Source organism: Schistocerca americana, chromosome 1, assembly GCF_021461395.2.
Source record: "Schistocerca americana isolate TAMUIC-IGC-003095 chromosome 1, iqSchAmer2.1, whole genome shotgun sequence".
Lineage (NCBI taxonomy): Eukaryota > Metazoa > Arthropoda > Insecta > Orthoptera > Acrididae > Schistocerca > Schistocerca americana.
The window spans coordinates 330458022-330471862 of NC_060119.1; the positions used below are offsets into that span (position 1 = coordinate 330458022).

The window sequence follows — 13841 nt, forward strand, 5'->3', positions numbered from 1 at the left end:
CAGCGCCACCGTGCGACGACCGCAGGTCAAATGCACGCCATGGTCATACCCCTGAGCTGATTTAAACCCGCAAACCACACACCAGAGCGTTGTTTGACCATTTATCAGCATTATCACTAATTTATGAGCGTGAATGTAGATCGCAACACCAAGAAGTTGCGCACATAAACGAAAGTCGCTAGCCGTGTTTCTACATCTAAATAATGATATCTATTTTTATTTCGCATCAGTCGCACTGGTAGCGCCATCATGAGGATTCAAATCAGGTTTGCTTTAAATACACGTTGTAAAGGTAGCGAGCATTAGTTACCTTTGATACTGGACGTGGGGATGCATTTAGTCCAGGATGCCTTTAAGGCGACAAGGCGTCATTATCAGCTCCTCAGTGAGTGTTAACGAGGTAATGTACTAAGGCGAAAAGAAGCTCGATGTCCTTTCTTGGTAGGGATGCAGCCACTGTACATTATTTCTTGTAGTGGTGGTCACGAAAATGTACTGGGCTCTAGATGGCCACTTGGTATTACCGACAGAGAAGGCCATCGTATTCGGCACATGGGTCTGGCGCATCGTACTCCATCTGCAGCAGCCGTTTGATCAGCAGTTGGCACCACAGTGACTCATAGAACTGTTACAAAACGCTTACTTCAAGGACAGCTCCGATCCAGACGATCTGTAGCGTGTATTCCACCGACCCCAATCCACTGCCATTTGGGACTTCAGTGGTGTCAAGTGAGAGCTCATTGGAGAGCAGTGTGGAGATCGTTGTATTTTCTGACGAAAACTGGTTCTGCCTCGCTGCCAGTGATGGTCGTGTGTTGGTTAGGAGACTAGGGTGAAGGCCTGCAATCAATCTGTCTGCGTGCTAGACACACTGGACTTACACCTGGAGTTATGGTCTGGGGTACGATTTTGCATGACACCAGGAGCACCCTCGTGATTATCCCATGCACCCTGACTGCAAATTTGTACGTCAGTCTCGTGATTCGGCCTTTCGTACTACCATTCATGAACGGCATTCCAGAGGGCGTTTTCCAAGAGGATAACGCTCGCCTGTATTCACAAACGTGCTCTTGCCGTGACCCCCTTAATCATCAGATCTGCCTCCAATCAAGCATATATGGCATATCATCGGACGACAACTCCATCGACATCCACAAACAATATTAACCGTTCCTTTATTGATCGACCAAGTGTAACAGGCATAGACTCTATCTGGCAAACTGACATCCGGTACCTGCGCAACGTATTGCATCCACGTCAGCATGCTTGCATTCAACATTCTGATGGTTACGCCGGTTACTAATGAACCACCATTTCACTTTTTCAGTGTCTTATCTCGCGCTTACATTAACCTGTGATCTTCGGACGTTCATCATTTAAAAATGCAACCTAGAGAAAAGTATTCCCAACATTTCATTACTCTACATAAATTCCCTTATTGTGCTGCGATTTTGTTCCGTCGGTGTCTACGAGAAGGTGCCTACAGGTCACCAGTGAAGACAAGGTCAAAACATCTAAAGTATGAGACAACTGCAAGTGACACAGTCCATAACAAGCAGGCTTGAGAATAAAAACCTTTAGTGGTTGGGCTTGTTAAAAGAATAAATAGTGACAGGCGACATAAGACGTTTGCTAATGTGGGCCCCGAGAAGAGACACCCGCCTGTGTCGTACGAATTATACACTGATCGAGTAATAGATGAAAAGAGGTTAACGGCTTTCGATTAGAATAACCGAGACTACTGGAAGGAGAAAACGACTAACCTCTATGGAAAAAAAATTAAAGAAGAAGAAGGAGGAGATAATGAAGCTTATGTAGTAAAATAGAGACACATAAATTGCAGTAATAACAACATACAAAAAGATCAAGAGACCGTGAAGACAACGCATTGTCAGTGAGTATCCTTCTAGGGTCATGTATATAAAGAACAGACAGCTGTTCAGCATATAAGGAAATGCTTACGTGCTTTTAGGCCTAAGTATCTGCAGCAACAAATTGAAACAAATGAAAATGTAGAATGTGTAGTTTTAGTCAAAGTAATCACTTCATTAAAAGTCTGAAACCAGACAACGTAACTTATTTTCAGATCCTATGTATGTGTGATAAGAAGGTATATTCCATAGAATACTATGAATGTCTAACAATCAGTTGAATTTATTTCTAATAATATTGTGAGGACCATAATTACACATTATACAAAACTGAATAATGGATATCACTCCATGAACAAAATGGTTAGAAACTCATAGTAGATAGTGGCCAACAGCATGTTTTTCAATTCGATGCGAGGTGTAAAACATTTTATTTTATAACTGTAAAAACATTCAGAGCCACAGTAACACTGAGTGAACATGATAAATATGATCTTCAATCGATGAACAGGGTGTGTACGAAAATAAGGAAACACGGCAGCTCTGTAGTCTCCTCAATACGCTGCAAGTGTCAGTCGTGGACAGAAGAGCATTTTGTGCAGTTGAGGGCGCATTACGTCAGAGCTAACTGCATTCGAACGTGGGCAAGTTATTGATCTTTGAATGGTGGGTGCTTCCGTAACCAGACGAACTGCTAATTTTTCAAGAGGCACCATATCGAAAATTTATACCACATACAGGAAAAACAGAAAAACTCCAGTGCCAAGTCACAACACGGGGTGAATCTGTGCGTTGACTGATAGTGCAAGACTGTCGTTGAAGAGGATTGTGAGGAAAAATAAGAGGACAGTAGCCTCAAAAGTCACTGCGGAACTGAATATCGCACTCGTGTATCCTGTCACCACCAAAAAAGTACGGTGCTGGGAATTACAGGACTTGGTGGGAATTCTAGACCGCCCATCAGCTGTGCAAATGCTTGTAACGAGAAAACCTGTGGGCTTAGAGGAAAGTCATTAGGTCGGCTGAGTCTTGTTGCACACTGTTTCCAAATTTATGGCCGACGTTACGTCCCAAGAGTGAAACATTATGGGGTTTCGGTGGTGGTATGGGCAGCCATATTGTGGTATTTCATGAGCATCAAGGCTACTGTGCAAGGTCATATTACTGCCAAGGATTATTTGACTATTTTGACTGATCAGGCGCCTCCCATGGTACAATGTCTGATCCACAGTGGACCAGTTCACACTCCTTCTATCGTCCAGGACTTGTTTGTAGAGCACGAGAGTGGACTGTCGCATCTCGCCTGGCTACCGCGGTCACGTGATCGCTTTGTTATCGTTCTTTGTGGTTTACTCTGAAGAGAAGAGTTAGTGATCGCTATACACCTACGTCATCGCCAACTCCACTTGTACTATTCTGCTGGAAGAATGGCATAAGATTCGATTCTGAGACGACTGGGTGATGTTTTAAATACAGTGGTTTCCCTGCATCATATTTAGCCATAGAAATGTGTTTGTGGTGTTTTCTCCACCCCCTGTATTATCGTGCCTACAGTGGTGCATATCTTCCTGTATATTTACACTGCAAAACTCAGAGCTGATTCACAGATTGTCCTATTAGCACATCTGGAAAACATGAAATCTCACAATATTGGGTTCAACAGCTAATTCATCGAATGTGAGCTAATTATTGACTGAAGGAGAATCTAATGACTTAAACGACTTATTAGAAATAAGCTACATTAACTTTCTTCATCTGTAGGAAAATGAAAACTAGTTAACTGAGAGACGTTCATTCAATGCATAAAATAACATTGTCAAACCAGTTCTCATGATTTGCAGCGCCGATTGTGGCTGTTTCTATTTGTTGTGTTGTATGCGGTTGCTTTCATTCTTTTATTGACTAATTTAAGACTTTCTTTTCGGTTTCAGGTATTGCAAAATTGCCGTAACTACCCGAGTGTAGGCAGTGATGGACTAAGGCGATCTTCTCCAGCGACATTTGTAGGAACATGAAAACAAAAAGCACAAAATGTATTTAGACGCTTTCTTGCTCTCACAACGATTTGTGAAACAAACATTTCCTCGCAGCAGCAATGCATGTGTTAACTTAGTGAACGACAAGTTGTGTGTGATGAATTCAGTGAAGTGAACGCCGATGGACTAATGCTGCAACAGATAATGAAGAAATAATATAGGTAGCAAAAGTGTAAAAAGAAAATCTTGCCTCATCTGTATTACCAAACTGTAACTCACTTGCTAATCATTATGAGCTAAGAAATAAAATGAAATGATATCATGATTTGTAGTGGCCAGTTAGAGGAAAAAATTGGCTTAATATTCACATAGCTTCCTCAGCTATCTACGCCAGAATTTCAGTATTGCCGTTCGTTGTCGTATTTATAGCTTTCTGTAAAACAAAATTTGTGCTTGCAGAGGGATAACTTATTTCACAGAAATAATATTTTCTAGAGACACCTAAAGATGAATCTTGCTTCCTAGATATTTAGCAAACTCATCTTTAAAACTTACTCTGGTACTTTGCAGTGCGTAGTAACTTTAATAATCGTTTCTCCGGAGAAATCGCATGTTTGTGACTTTGACATTTGCTTTACTGAAACAAATGCAGAAAATTCGTTTTTGCTGGACCATTATTGAGTTCCATTTGACCTAGTCGTCTTCTTTGGATGTATGAAGAGTGTTAAAAGCTACATCCTCAAAAGTACATCAAACGTCCAAATGTATCACAGCCACCCAATTTCTTCTCGAAAAGGAAATTTTGAGAAGATTCTCAGTTAAAATTATTGTTACACAAGCCATTGTGAACAAGAATGAAAGTCTGAAGTAATCTTTATCCACTTTTACTTCGTAGCAAACTGTGAATTCAGCTTTCTATTTTGTCACTTGCAATCTAAATACATTCTTTCCGGCTATTTTCAGTAAACAATAGGGCTTTCACCTATAATTCTGTCCTGTAAGGTGGTTGTGCCCCCAAATGGCCTACCTAATGTTAATTTATTTTGTAATTTTTGAAGATATTTTAAATGCTTTTAGTTCATTACAAATTAACTCAAGTCAACTGAACACACTAAGAATATTTAAAGTAATTAAAATGATTAGTTAAAACATAATAACAGATTTTCGAAAAAGTCCATCTATTCATTTTTTTTGGGAATGTCGTGTACTCCCAATAGTCTAACCAACTTTATTTAGTAACACAGGTATAAAACACAAAACACCTATTACATATCATGGTTTACAATATGTACTGGAAATAATATGCATATTTTGTCACCAACTGTTCTTTTTCTCCTAGCAAAGTAATGTTTTTATGGCTGTATTGATGCAAATTTATCTTAAGCAGCATCTTCTTAGCTCATATTGCTAAACTCGGATTATTTTTTTCTTTTCCTTATTAAATCTATTCATTTTCATTCGTGACTTCCCACAGCTGACTGAATGTTCAGTATTGACGTTCCATTTGTTTACAAAATCATATTTGCTATAAGACAATGTCTTATTCATTCCAGGTATCCCATTGGACATGTTGGTTATTTTCCGCTTTGGAAATGAGAGTAGCTCCAACATTATAATCACTCTCCTAATAAATTACGGTTTCGTCCAGTCACCCATGCTTAGTGGCAGCGTACGAACTCCTCTTCGATTCTATTTGATACGCTTATAAAGTTCCATAACCGAATCATGTTGAAGTTTGTATTTGTTCTGATATCAGAGCTGATGCATTCAGAGGTCCTGAAGCGTCATGGTACTTCAGAAGGTGCAATTGATGTACATGCAGTCTCAAGAACAGCAGTAAAACCATATGGAAACAGTCGTTTTGCTTTAAACCCAGACTTTATGTTAAAGCTTGTCATAGCTTTCCTCCAAACTTTGGTGAAGATTTTTACCGAAGTGTTGACTAGTTAGTGTTTTCTCACCATGATTGTGGTAGTAAATCATGACCTCGCGAAATCAGTAACGTTCAGAGGACCTACCAAACCGCTGCAGCTCTTGCGTTGTAGTCGATGGTATACAGGACAAAACAACTTCGTATTTCACAGTAGTCTCCACAGTGTCATAACCAAAGCGGTTTCCAGTTCATCAAAAAATTTGTTTTTACGATGCCCAAAATTATCTGACTTCAACATAAATTTGCATCATTTTTCATCTAAATTAATCTTTCACCAAAATAACCTTTTCCAAAAATGCTACACCAACAGACAGATTTAATGTTTGAATAATGGTTTCCAAAAGCGATTTTACTAATCTTCTGAAATCTAAGTGGATTTAGACTTTGGGAGTTCCTTGTGAAGTTGCAATGTTAGACTTCAGAAATTATTTTGCCTATTTGTACCTTCTCGTCAGAAGAGTATTGAATGATTATGTTTTTTTGCAACATTTGTAAACAGGCCTTGTGATTTTAGCTTTTAGATGAAACCCCATTTTTTCTAACCATCCATTTCTAGAACACCGTTCACCATTTTGCAGTTTAGTATGAATCAACTTTTGTCTCAATGTAACTTTTGTTTGGCAATCAGATTTAATATATTTAAAAACAGTCCTCGTGGTCCACGAAATTCCTTTTTATCTTCATAATGAGACATCAGATTCTTCGTGGTAACTTCTAATGCTTCCTTCCCCATTACTTTCGTTTCTTAGTAGATTCTGAGCTCCTGGATGAATTTTTTTAAAAAAAGCCTATAATGTATACACTCAATATGGCCTATCTGTCCATGATAGCTCCTCTTACACGGAAATAATTGTCCACAAAATGATACATTAATTTTTATAGAAATTTATTACATGCCTCAAAACTATTCATTGTAAGTATTACACACAGTACCATACTTATAAAAGTATTTCGACAAATAACTAACAGAAGAATGTTTGTGGCAGAAAATTGCAACTCAAGAGCGAAATTCGACATGTAAGCATTCAATGGCTTTTAGCAAATAGGTAACAACAAGTGCACGATTCAAAACATGCAAGTCTGGTCCCTTTCATCCCGCATACCAACCAACCAACCAAAACATGCAGAGATCGTCGTGGTAGCCGGCAGAAACAAACTGTGCTGCCATGTTTTGGATTCTTATCACAGTTCCAGGCAGCAGCTATCAGACCATACTGACTCTTAGGCAGTGTAAGGTAAAAATTCGTTAATTCTTTTCTATCGGTATAAACCACTGCATACAATTCGCAACACATATTGAGATCCATTTATCTGTTGTTATCTTTCTGTGTTGTAGTGCAGATTAATGTTTAAATGACCACAATGTATGACATGTTTCAGATGATTCTATTGAATGGTTCCTTTTGTAACACATTTGATCCACTCCTTTCTTTTATACTAAGCTCCAATCAACGTATTATTTGCGTACAGAAGCTCCAGCAGGACCTCACACAGAAGCAGTTGCAGCGCTGCTTCTTTACCGGAGCTTCGACCTGAATAATAATAATGAATTTTGTCCATAGTTCATATAACCAGTTGGTATGTAAGACAGTTAGACTGGACATGTTATGTTTGACTGTGGCCTCTCCATTACGCAATTGTGAAACTGGTTATCTATAATGTTAGGCAAAGCCCACCCCCTCTTTGTAATTATAGTTTAACAGGCTAGCACTCTGGTGAGCGCCCTTATATTAAGGTTTGTTAACTGCTACCTTAACGATTCTGTGCATTCGTCTACTAAATAACTAACTAATGTACAAGTCTGAACTGCTGTGCGCTAGCGACGCCTTGCGTGCTATACTGCAGGCATGTCAGGTATCACTGCCCAGCCCTCTAACATTATCTTCACAGTCGCAGCATGTCTATTACAGCTGAGGACTTGGCATTTCAATTTTATATGTATATGACGAAGCTCGTAGGGCACATTATTGTAAGTGTTCCTTTTTTAGATATGCCGACTTAATATGATTGTGTGCTCAAGTGTGTCACTGTTTCGTTTATGCTTTAATTGATTTCTGATATCTTGTTTTGTAATTATGGTATATTTTGTACATTTAGTTGCCTCTGAATTTTGTAGGTTTGAGGACGGTCATTACGAACTGAAATTAATTTATGCTCCTTAACTGGAATATAAAATCTATAAATAATATCGTCCTGGAGCAATGGGGAAATTTTGATGTGACATCATAACTCATGAAGATTATATGTAACTATTAAGCAACAAAACAGTTACAGAAGTTCAGTGTTCAATCGAATTGATCAGTTGCTGTTTCGCTGAAATTAGATTTAGTTAACTGCTGGTTCCACTGATTAATTCCACAAGTTATTTTGACAACATTTACTACCACCTCCTCAGACAGTAAACAAAAACCATGGAAGTTACCTTCCTGGAAGTTACTTAATTCATAAATACCAAAAAGCAAACTAAGTATATTCTGCCACAACTGGAACACTACAGAAGTCGTTACTGTTTGCGAGTAAATATAAAGTTTGTTTCACATAACTAAAATCTCTGGAATTTGATCAATTCTGCCTCAGTGCTGTTTATATTCAGCGGAGCTCCTGACACCTGTTCAGTTTATAATAGCTCTGCTTGTGTACTGAATGTGTCTTAAATATTAGCAGAGACAATGGTGAGTTCCAATTTCGCCACCCAAGCAGTCTGATTTTTTTTTTTTTTTTTTTTTTTTTTTTTTACAAGTTGTAGAGTAGCTTTCCCTCCTTGCATTTTATCCCTGGCTCGTTTCGGAATTTCTTCCAGACAAGATTGCCTGTGTTACAGCACAGTAAAATTTAGGTAATCACGCGAAGTATTTGCACTATGGTATCATAAATTAATGTGAAAATTCAATATGTAGATAAACTTTAATTGGAAAAGCGTGATACAGTATATAACCCACAATGAATTCAGTTTACAAAGCACAGTTAAAGAATAAGACGTTAGTCAGACAGAGCTGCAGAGGAAACTATAAGACTGGAATATGTAGTGTAGTTAGGGCATGATAAATAAAAACCATTCATGAGACGGATGAATATTGAAAAATATTTTATAGTTGAAACATTAATAACTGCTTACAATAAGTTACATATATTCTCTCCGCAGAAATCGTACAGACCTTTTACAACGCCTGAGCGCCCATCAAATAGCTCAAGATACGTTCACCTATGATTCAATAATCAAAATCTCTCTATTGCTAGAAGCATTCTCCTTAGTTTCTGTGTTCCTAGCCAGTACGATATTAGCTACAGTAACTACGTTCGCTGAAAATACATTGGTTTCGGAGTATGTATGAACAGCAGAGAAACCGCCGTAATGAATTAACATCAATACAGTACTGATGTACATGTTTGGTAAGTATTATGATATATAATACACAGACAAAGAGTAAAGATTAATCTGTTGCCGGTTAGCAGGTGAATTCGTGAGTAGAACCCGGCTAAGTCTATGAACAGATGCTCCTGATAATGACGAATTAAAGTATTTTTTTCTCTTTGGCAGGTGTTTGAGATATATATACGAGTAGAAACCTTAAACAGTTTTTAAAGTGTTTCGCAAACGTCATAGGTTCACTGGATCAATGGTTCACTGGGTATCATATCCGACACCTTCACATCAACAGCGAACAACATGACGTAGCTCGTCATAGTTAAGGAGCGTTTCCATACCAGAATATAGGGGCTTGCCCACGTTTAGTCTGTCTTAGTGACAGCGATAATCTTAACGATATAGCTTATAAGAATAAATAACGAACGCGCTGTCGAATGACGCCTCTGTATTAATGAATATCTGGCTATATTATTCACGTCAAAACATTAGGAATTAAAGAAACAGGGTCTGCTGTCTGATCGAAGTATACCTTTGTTTGTGAACTTCAAGAAATTATAAAAATTATTTTCACAGAGACCACACATCACCAACCTGACATGAGATGAACGCTTCAATATACAGTGCAAGAATAAAGGATGTAAAAAGATGAAAATGAGTGAACCTGCTACGTCTTGCTAAAAAAGCTCTTCTCATCATGATAGCGAATAGACAGGTTTTGAATACGTCCCTTATTAATTGTACCAAGGTCGGTATTTACAAGAGACGAGATTCATTCAGCGACAATGTCAGGTGAATATGGATCAATGGCAGCAGTCCTGAAGTTTTCTTACAGTTTATAGATGACCATCATCGTGCACGAATACAGCTTTACAAATACAAATGCGAAGAGTGTCGCTTTCGGCTCCCTAGCTTGAACAGTCATTGAGACATGAGCAGTTCAGAGCTATGAGGATTCGAAATGTGAATCATTGTCTGCCCACACCATACATTCGCCCAGTATTTCAATGAGAAATAGATCAGAGCAGTGAGAGTTCTCAGTGTCAATCAGTGACTGCCTCGACAATATATGCGTATGGTTTTTCAATTAGTAATGGATTTCAAAGATGATCGTCGCCTCCCAAGTGCATTCGTACATTACTGTTGTTAAAACTACAGTGAAATCCATTACGGCAGAAAATGTATTGCCAGTACCTTGACAAGCTCGTTACAGCCTGAAGCTCATGCACGCCAATAGTGTTCTCCCTAGTGAAAATCCACATGCAATCCGCGATGCTGCTGACGCAGAAATAAGACAACCAATCATTCAACACTCGAAGTGAAGCTGTATAGTCCATTTTCATGGGGACGTGTCTTTCAATTTTGTATTGTATTTGACAGTTAACCCAGTTCCTTACAACCAGGCTCTCCCTAACACAACTTTATGATTTGGACAATTTGCAGTTCTACAACGTTAGTTATGCAACCGTTCGGCAGTGGCAGAAGAATAAATTCACTATCCAGTTGATATACTTTACAACATTTAAAAAGTGTTCATCCGTATGGAGCAAGGCAATTTCGAACCCAACAAAAATCTTTTATTTATGAACGTCCAATATTTTTTTGTTGTAACCTGTATTTAACTATTCTACTGTGTAATTTTCTTCGCTAACTCGTATTCCCCGATAACCATCTTTTGTACTCGACTTTCCACGTCTGCCTCTCAAGTTGCCTCCGTTATGGCACAATTTTCCCATATATCATCTCAATTAATGCCTCAATTGGTTTTGATGGTATCTGAAGTGATTATTCGTGTTTATCTCACTTCAGTCACAACGCAAAAGCCTTGTTGTTGCATTTCCTATAATAACTAATATTTCTCAACTATACCAATCACTGACAGCCTACTGGATAATAATTACATCTTCCTGTATTCATTTTACGTCAATGAAGTGCGTTACACATTTCTTTCTCTTTCTCCTATGTCATGATCGCTAGGCATTTTTAACAACGTACAAACGGTTTCAATGAAACATTTGTGTTAAAAACAGTTAACAAACGAAATGCACTCTTGCATCCTTATCAATGAACGGGTATTTGTGGTCAGAATGAAGATACCAAGTGGTTGTCTGTCGGTAACTGGAGTATATAACCCCGTAAAAGGGACAGGATGATTACTCTGAAGACTTCCATGATATGTTGCAAAGAACTCTATGTAAGATAAACAAAAATGATTATCTGATAATAGGAGGAGATTGAAATTCAAGGTTGGGTAACACCCTCATGAAAAACGTTATTCGTTCTGAAGGGAAAACTGTAATAAATAATAGTGGATATAGATCGAAGTCATTCTCATTAAATGATTGCCTAAGAATAACAAACACATTCTTCTTGCGTAAACAGATAAAAATATCTACCTGGTCATCGAGAGAGTCTGCCATAATTACAGAATATGTAACTGCAAATAAGAAGACTTGGTCTCTAATGCAAGACACAAGGACCTTCAGAGGTCAGATGTCTCTCCAGATCATTTGTTGCTAATCTCGAAAATAAAACTACTTTGAAGATGGATGATATCTGCCAAACACAAAGAAGAAAATGCTGATGCAACATTTGAAGTATATTTACATCAAGAAGACAGTATCCAGTTACTACATCAGAAAAGGTTTGATGAATACATAAGGTTAAGTACGAGTATAAAAGCCGATTACGTCAACGAGGAATGGAATAGCATAAAGTAAGCACTAATTAAAGCAGCAACAGAAGCACTTGGGACACAAAAGAAATTTTTTCTTTTTTCTAAATGGGCTGGCAATACTGGGATGATAAAATGCCTAGATTAATTGAAAATAAGGGGCGTGCTACTTGAAAATGTTGAATTCACCAGGCTATCAGGATGTGAGACCAGATTATCAAATTCAGCTGCAGTCAAAGTTAAAAACCTTAGTTGGGAAAAATGTATTACAAATACTGAATACGATTTAAGACAAGAGAAAGCGTACAAGTTAATGAAACATTTAAAAACGTAAGGACAATCTGCAAATAAACATAATATCTTAATATAATTGGGTGGTACAATGCTATAAAACACTCTGGAAGGATGTGCAAGATGCACAGGTGGTTCAGCCTGAACCAGATGGGAGACTTAATAACGCTGGAGGAGCGACAGGATGCGATAAATTCTAGCAAGAACAGGAAGACTCAAGGCTGTGACAAAATCAACATAGAACTGATCAAATATGCACCAAATATTGCAAAAATAAGAATACTCTGTTTTATTAATATATGCTGTAGAAATGGTTATACAGCCCAGATATGCCACAGTTATAAGCAAGGAAATAGACATGAATGTCACAACTAGTCAGGTATTACCCTTACGACTACAAATTATAAATTGTATGCTACAATTTTAACAAAACCACTATCGTCAATCACCGAAACTTTACTATCTGATACCAAATATGGTTTTCGAAAATGCAGATCATGCTCGGAGTCTATCTTCATCATGTCACAACTAACTGAAAAATATCGCGAATTCACTGTAAAAACTTTTCTTACCTTCATTGAGTACAGAAAGGCGTTTGCTAAAGTAAATCGAAACAAACTGCGAGAAATTTTAATAAACAAAGAGATTCCATCACATCTTATAAAAGCTGTACGGGGTTTACATATTAACAACAAAATAAAAATAAAAGTAGCAGGCAGCAGACATGATATGGCTGAAATAAAACAAGAAGTTACACAAAGGTGTCCCAAATGTTTTAAGTATAGACCCTATGTATCGACGACAAGTTTACAGACAATAAAAATTTTTAAATATACTATGTGAGTATTAGTACACTATTTTTTCTTGACGATCAAGTACAAATTTGTCTTTAATTGAAATAAAATAGCCAGACAATACAATCTGAATGTCTCAATCACACAGACGAAATAAATGGCCACCAGCCCATGCGAATTAAGATTGAAATTGATAAGCAGATCATGAAAGAAATTAATGCATTTAAATATTTAGGGTTCAGTGTTACATACAGGGCAAACAATGAAATACAAAAAAGATAGACCTATTTAACTGTTTCTATGGATCTTTGTAGAGAATATTGGCAATGGAAGTCTTTAGAGATACTCCACTAAAATTCTGTATGTTATGGATATGAAAACTGGACTTTTAACGAAGAGAGATGAAAAGAGAATAGAATCATGTGAGATTAATTTCCTTAGATACGTGCCTGAATATACTATGATGGATAAAAAGAGAATTGATTAAATCCGAGCTGCACGGAATATGCAAAACATAATTGACATAATAAAACAATACCAATTAAGATGGAAAGAACGTATAGACCATATATCAGATACAAGAATCACTAAAGCCATGAAGCAACATAAAACAAAAGGCAGAACATCTTTAGCAAGACGAATGAAGAGATGGTATGACCAATTCTGAAGGAAACGGAACAGACCGTCTTGATGTAAGGTGTAGACGTGTAACAGTAAATACAGCTGTATTAATCAAATGCTTCTACAGTTTATACACAAGGAATTTCATTTTGGTTGATCACAATGGGGATAATTTGTAATGAGTTTCAACGTTAAAAGTTGTTGACCGACACCATATGATTAGTATAGCTCTCATGCCATATCATCCTCCTATGCTACATTTTGTTGTTGATGACAATTAATGTCTACGTTAGGTACGTTGGGTGATGTTTAATGAT

The 13841-nt window shown here is 37.6% G+C and overlaps 1 protein-coding gene across 1 annotated transcript in view; it reads left to right on the forward strand.

The window, feature by feature from the left end:
- The window catches only part of LOC124622355, a 70693-nt gene extending 66521 nt beyond the window's left edge, over nt 1-4172 (forward strand). Inside the window, exon 4 of the mRNA XM_047148036.1 lies at nt 3803-4172. The gene's annotated coding sequence lies outside the window, so the exon portion shown is untranslated. The remainder of the gene's footprint in view (nt 1-3802) is intronic.
- The last annotated feature ends 9669 nt before the right edge of the window (nt 4173-13841 follow it).